Below are 6981 nucleotides of genomic sequence, written 5' to 3'. Positions count from 1 at the left end.
TGTGGTGGCCCCTCCCGTCGCGGAGCGCAGGCTCAGCGCCCAAGGCTCACGGGCCTAGCCGCTCCGCGGCATGTGCGATCTTCCCGGACCGGGACAATGAACCCGTGTCCCCTGCATCGGCAGGCGGACTCTCAAGCACCGCGCCACCAGGGAAGCCCTAAACGTGACCCTATTTTTATTCTTCCCACCGGTGAATGTTCCCTCGTGGCGGCGGCAGCGAGGGGAGAACAACAGGAACGGCAAAAGGAAATTCTTAACTCTAAATTCTCGTCGTACTCGTGACGGCTGAGGCCGCACTGCTGCTGTCAACCTTCCGTGGCATCGCAGGGACGTTGGAGAAAAATGCCTCCGGGTCCGCGGTCCGCGGTCCGCGGTCCGCGGTCCTCGGTCCGCCGTCCCCGGTCCCCGGTCCCCGGTCCTCGTGTCGTCGTGTCCCGGTGTCCCCAGTGCCCCGTCCGCGGCCGTCGCTGAGCGGTGAGATGTGCACCAGGTGGATCGGGTTCGTCATCGTGTCCCCGCCGCCCCGCCGCTCCCGATCCCGATGCGGCCCGCTCACTCGACTGCCCGTTGTCGGGCGCCACCTGCCGGTCGGTCGCTTTTTATACGGTCCAAAGAGGTCGACCAGATGACTGGGCCGGCCTGGGTGGGCGGAACCGATTTCTGAGTGACGGGGGTGTTCGGGTGGGAGGAACGGGGGCGGGGGACTCTAGATCGTGGGCCGGAGGCCAGGGAGAGGGGCGGGGAATGGTAGCCACTGTACTCTCCTTTTTTTTTTTTTTTTTTTTAATTAACGCTTTTAAAATTGATCGATTCACTCACTGATTCATTCATTCATTCATTCATTCATTCATTCATTCATTCATTCAATTCCGTGCAGTGGAAGGATGGAGACCTAACCACTAGACCGCCAGGGAAGCCCTTAGCCACGCTAGCCCTCATCCATGGTTTTCAGGATCATTGAGAATCATTCATCTGACGGGATGGACTGGAAAGATCTTGTCCATGCATGCAGGAGAGATCCATTGGAGGTTCCAGAACTTGGGTCTCTTGGCAAGGGCGTATCATCTTTGACATGGAAAGGACTATGCCAACGGTGGTCTCAATGAATGGAGTGTGCAAAGAGGTAGAAAGAGAGGTTCCCGACTTGGGGGGGGCGGAGGGGGGAAAGCCCCAACCACGTCGCCTCGTCCTCCATCCACCCCGATCAGGGTCACGGGCAGAACACAAGGGACGGCTTCCCTCACTGGGGGCCCCGAACTTAGAATCTAACTCTCATCTCTGCAAAAAGACAAGAAGTGCTGGGTGGGGCTGGCAGACTCCCTTCTTCTCATCGGACTGATCTTGATCTCCATAGCTCAGAAAACACGTGCGAACACTCAGAAGATACCCAAGCACAGTGTCCTTTACCTGGCTCCCTGTCGCTCACTCCCTGCCTCTGTCTCTGTCTCTGCCGCTGGCTCTCTGTCTCTTTCTTTCTCCCGGTGTGTGTGTGTGTGTGTGTCTCTCTCTCTCTCTCTCTCTCTCTCTCTCTCTCTCTCTCTCTCTCTCTCTCTCTGTCTCTGTCTCTCTCTCTGTCTCTCTCCCTCCCTCCCTCCCTCCCTCCCTCCCTCCCTCCCTCCCTCCCTCCCCCCTCCCTCCCTCCCTCCCTCCCTCCCTCCCTCCCTCCCTCCCTCCCTCTCTCTCTCTGGCTCTCCCCCACCCCTGCTCTTCCCCACTTTATCTCTTTCTTCCCGCCTCCTCTCTTTCTGTCTCCCTCTCTGTCTCTCTGCCTCTCCGTCTCTGTCTCTCTCTGTCTCTGTCTCTCTGTCTCTCTCTCCACCCCAGCCCCCCGTCTCTCCCTCCCTGTCTCTCCCTCCCTCCCTCCCTCCCTCCCTCCCTCCCTCCCTCCCTCCCTCCCCCCCTCCCTCTTCTCTCTCTCCCCCTCCCGGCCTCTCCCCCACTTTCTCCCTTCCTCCTTTTCTGTCTCCCTCTCCCTCACCCATCCCCACTCCCCCCCATCCCCCGTCATGTGGCATCCTCATTTTCCATGAGAACTCATGGAGACGGAAGGGATGTTGGACAGATGGTCGCATGCTACCGGATCCCCCTTCCACGGGGATAGCTGCATTGCCTTTGGCAGGCCATGGAGGCAGGATGGGCATAGGTCCACTGCCTCACACCAAGGCCCTTTGGGAGCATTTCAGTGAATCGGGACAGAACATTTTTCTCCGTGCGCGGAGGGAACCGGAATCGGGCACCCCGAAATGGACCGCTTTGGCACACAGATGCGTGCGAATTTAAGGCGCTTCAGAAACGACGGGTGGGCGACGAGGACGCTCTGCCGCTCTGCCTCTCCCTCTTCTTCCTGACCTGAAAGGAGGACCAAAATCTGCCTTGAGAAGAAGCTCAAGCTCAAGCTCAAGCTCAGAGCCCGCCGTTTCGAGTGACTCCTGGCTTGGGCTTCTCCTGCGCGGGGGTCACAGTGCACGCGTTCCTCAGCCGTGGGTTGCTCTCTTCTCGAGCTGTCTTTTGGGGACAGGGGCCTCTCAGGCAAGAACTCAGAAGGATCGTTGAGGAAACATCGTTTTTCCTCTCCCACGACTGATGAATGCAGACAGACACACAGGAATCTCGCCCCTGCTTCCACCCCCGCCCCCCACCCCCCACCCCAAGTGAGAGGAGTCGCCGGACATCCTTGGGGTCACACACAGCCAGCCTCCGTGGCTCTTCTATGTTGCCAGGCTCCCTGGCCTTCACTGCCCCCGCACGCCCCCAGTGAAGTTGCATCATCGTTCATAGTGTCGATGCTGTGAGAAGATAAGCTTTTCAAAATAAAAATTCTCCCTGCCTTTCCTTCCCAGGAACACCATGAACACCTACTGTCATGTGCAGTGCTTATTGACCCACCTGGAGCAGAGGACCCTCTCCGACAGACACCCTCCCCTCCCCTCCCCTCCCCACCCCACCCCACCCCACCCCACCCCACCCCACCCCACCCCACCCCCAGGAACTCACTTGCTCCGAGTCATCGAGGAGAGGGTGTTTGGTTCTGTGTCTTAAATTGGTGGGCCGATGACACATCATCTCCTAGTAAGCCATCAGGTTCACCAGTTCGGGTTCGGTGGCATGAAGTACATTTACGCCCTCCTTGAGTTTGACTTTGAAAGTCTTGGGGCCCTGAGTAGGCCGCCCCCAAATGTGCCTCCGTGGCATAGAGATGTTTTGGAATTAGACTGACAACACCACGAGAGGGACACTGACTCTCTTTTACTTCTCCCCTCTGAAATCAGGAAGAAAATCTCTCACGTGAAAGGGGAGGGGGGCGGTGTAGAGGTGTAGAGATCATGACGAACTGAACCGCCCTCACGTCTCGTGAAATGTTCACGAATCGTCTAAGTAGGACTGCTCATAACAAATAGAGGGCACAGACGTTAACGAGATAAGAATGTTTAAGGGGAACTTCCCCCCCCCCCCCCATGATTGTTTTCCATAGGCCGACTTCAAGACTTTCCAACATCTCTGGTCATCTCTAGGCTTAGAGGTTGGCTAAGTGCCATGACAGGGTGAAATCTCAGCGAGCGTCTACATCATCTCCACATAAGATAAAATACTGAAATGTTCGTGGCTCCACGAGTCTAAGGGTCTCCCTGCTTTGGACCTTTTACGGAGGAGAGACTGAGCAAGTTTGGTTCCGTGCCTAGATAGATCTTGTGCTTTAGGGAGAGAGTGTACTCGGTAGGAGCCTAGACTTCTACAAAGTATTCCATGTTCACACTGTTCACTGTGGTTGGCTTCCTTACTTGCACTGACTGACTGAAGAAAAAAAAACAAAAAACAAAAAACACAGACAGTGTCCAAGGACGAGGCATTCTAAAGAAGGAACGGAACGTGCGTGGTCCAAGCTACCTGATGTCGCCATCCTCATGGTAGGAAGAGGACTTTTTTGGGGGAGTGGGGAGGCAAAGTAGAAGATATGCAGATAATGTGTGGGGGAAGGAGAAAAGAGATTTTAGTCCTAAAGGTGGTCTTTTCTCAATGGAAAAGAAAGAAAACAAGGGACAGGCTAAAAATGGGCACAGACAATTGGAAGACGTGTGTGAAGAAAACGGTCTTTAGAAAGGAATCGGATCCGTGGTCAGGACTGACTGGATAAGATGAGGATGGATTCAAAGACAGAAATGAGTTTTCGTATCAACGTGAAACAAGTGCAAAAATAGAATTTAGTTGTCTCTCTGTGTTAAAAGGACAAGGTTTGGGTTTAGGGTTTGGGTTTTTCTTTCATCAGTCTGCTCTGTCCATCATGAGAGATTAGATTAGATTAGGAAAGGTTTCTTCCTTTATCTTTAAGGAGGGAGGGAGGGAGGGAGGGAGGGAGGGAGGGAGGGAGGGAGGGAAGGAAGGAAGGAAGGAAGGAAGGAAGGAAGGAAGGAAGGAAGGAAGGAAGGAAGGAAGGAAGGAAAGAAGGGAGGGAGGAAGGAAGGAAGGAAAGAAGGGAGGGAGGGAGGGAGGGAGGGAGGGAGGGAGGGAGGAAGGAAGGAAAAGGAAGCAAGAAAGAAAAGCTTATGCCTTGTCAGAAGTCATCACTTATTTTCTAGGTTGCCGTTATCAGGTCTCGGAGGACTCACATCAGCTTAGTCCTCTCGAGATTCAAAGAACCAGGTGTGGCTCAGAACTGACGAAGAAGCTTCTCTCTCTGCCTAGCAAGTCTCTCCTTGGGATGTTGGTGACATGGCTAGCGAAGCACTGTTTCACAGTGACCTATATCCGATTAAGTGCTTTACAACCTTTTGGATATTTTGGACACACTTGCCCCTAAATTGAAGGACAGGTGAAGTCCTTTGGACTTAGAACGCACTTTGAGTTAGGATGCAGGAGGAGAGGGCCCTCGAAATAGCCCCAAAATGTGTTCTCTCTCCTGAGAAATGAGAGAGGTGAAACTGAGTACGTTTCTTGGAGAGGTTCGATGACACGGGAAGCGTTGTCAAAGAGGAAGGAACAACGTGAAGTCTTCTTTGGCTTGTGTCTGTACACCGATGTGTTCTAACTGTTCCAGAAATGATGGGATGTTTCTTCCTGGAAGTCTTCTCTGCCCTGGCATAAAGGGTTGTCTGTCGTCGTCAAAATGGAGGCTCACACGAAAGGGACCGAACCCAGTATCAGGGAGATGTTCTAACCGACTTTCATGCCAAGACAGCAGCAACAGCCTGTTGAAAGGTGGTGGGGGAGGCGGGGCACACGTGGATCAAGTCCATTCTGTCCTGTCAACAGCCGGACGGGGCTATGGCAGACGGGAGACGGCGGCCCGGCGGCCGGTTGGTTACTCCCTGACCAACCTCCCCCCCCCCCCCACCTTGCATTCCTTCACCCACCCATGGTGCCTTGAAGATGACTCCAATTGTACATAGACATTGGCGGGAAGATTTCTACAGTCTACCGGCAACGTCTGACCTGTCATGCTTGTAACCCTGGGGGGGAAAATTATTTTTCCCTCTGGAAAGAAAACCTCCCCTCTCTGGACCCTCTGAACCCCAGCCACTGGACTTCATTCCACTGCCACTTAGTAGGGGTCATCCAAACATTCTTGTGGCCGTAGGTATGTCTTCCGTGTGGGTTGAAGTCTTCCCTCACTCACTGCAAGACTGATGCCCTCACCGTGGCACAGAGACTGTTAAAAAAACAAAATGTGTTTGCCACTTGGGGTCTACCTTCCACAGCCTCCCCTGTGATCAGATCACGGCACCCGCTTCGCCGGGCAAATCCTACAGTCCTTCACAGAAGCTCTTGCAAACTTTTTGGAACCGTCACTCGTCCAGTCACGCTCGATCATCAGGCAAGGTCGGCAGAACCGATGGAAAGACTGGACTCCAAGAAGAACAACGATGACTTACACGGGGTTGAATGAACTGATGAATAGGATGATAATGTGTATGACTGCTTGTGTAAAGTAGGACGGATTGGGGAAGCGGGGGGATAACTCAGGGGGTTGGGATGAACATATACACATTACTGTACATAAAATCGGTAATCAGCAAGCAAGCGCCTCCTACTGTATAGCACGGGAAACTCTACTCAATACTTTGTAATAAGCCTATGAGAGAAAAGAATCTGAAAAACGAAACCTGTATAAAATACCCGTATATATATATATATATATATATATATATATATATATATATATATATGTGTGTGTGTGTGTGTGTGTGTGTGTGTGTATATATGTATGTATATATATATACGTATATATATACACATACGTATATGTATACACACACACACACGTATGTGTATGTATATATATATGTATGTGTATATGTATATATATGTATATATATGTGTATATATATGTATATATATATGGAGGGGGGGAGAGGGAGGGGGAGGGAGACAGAGAGACAGAGAGACAGAGACAGAGAGACAGAGAGACAGAGGGATTAGGACTGATTCTTAAATCTTCTGTTTTCCAGATACAAGGAAAAACAAAAACAAACAAACAAAACCCAATTTTCTTTTTAAAGATGGACATCCATTTGGTAACTTAGACCTCTGTCAGCAGGATGGAACCACTGGCCTTTTTCTCCCTACCTTCCTTTATTCAGAAACTCTCAGTGAGTCTTCTTATTTCCTTGGCAACAGAGTTATTTGCATACGTTACTTGGAGGCCAAAATTATGTTTCCATAAAACGGGGATACTCACTTGTGGATATGAAGTTCTGGAGCTACTCGTTTCCCTTAGGGTGTTGTTCTTAACCTGAAAACTGGGCTGCCTCCCGAAGTTTTTTGAGTTCTCTCCAATATCTGGCTACGACTCTCTCCATGAACGTTTGCCATTTTCTCCCACCCTTTTGACTTGGCCTCACTGAGAACTAAAATGGCCCTTTGCCTGAAGCCCTGCAAACGGAAGCTAGAGAACTTGACGAAACGGCCACAACGGCTCCTATGGAAACAATCCTCGTGCCTGTTTCTTTGAGAGCCACTCCGAGATTTGAACCAAACACCCGACGA

Source organism: Delphinapterus leucas, unplaced genomic scaffold (genome assembly GCF_059928025.1).
Source record: "Delphinapterus leucas isolate spDelLeu-1000000601 "Yukka" unplaced genomic scaffold, BTC_Dleu_Yukka2 spDelLeu_asBTCV2_sq93, whole genome shotgun sequence".
Taxonomy (NCBI): Eukaryota; Metazoa; Chordata; class Mammalia; order Artiodactyla; family Monodontidae; genus Delphinapterus; species Delphinapterus leucas.
This window is presented reverse-complemented; position numbering follows the sequence as displayed.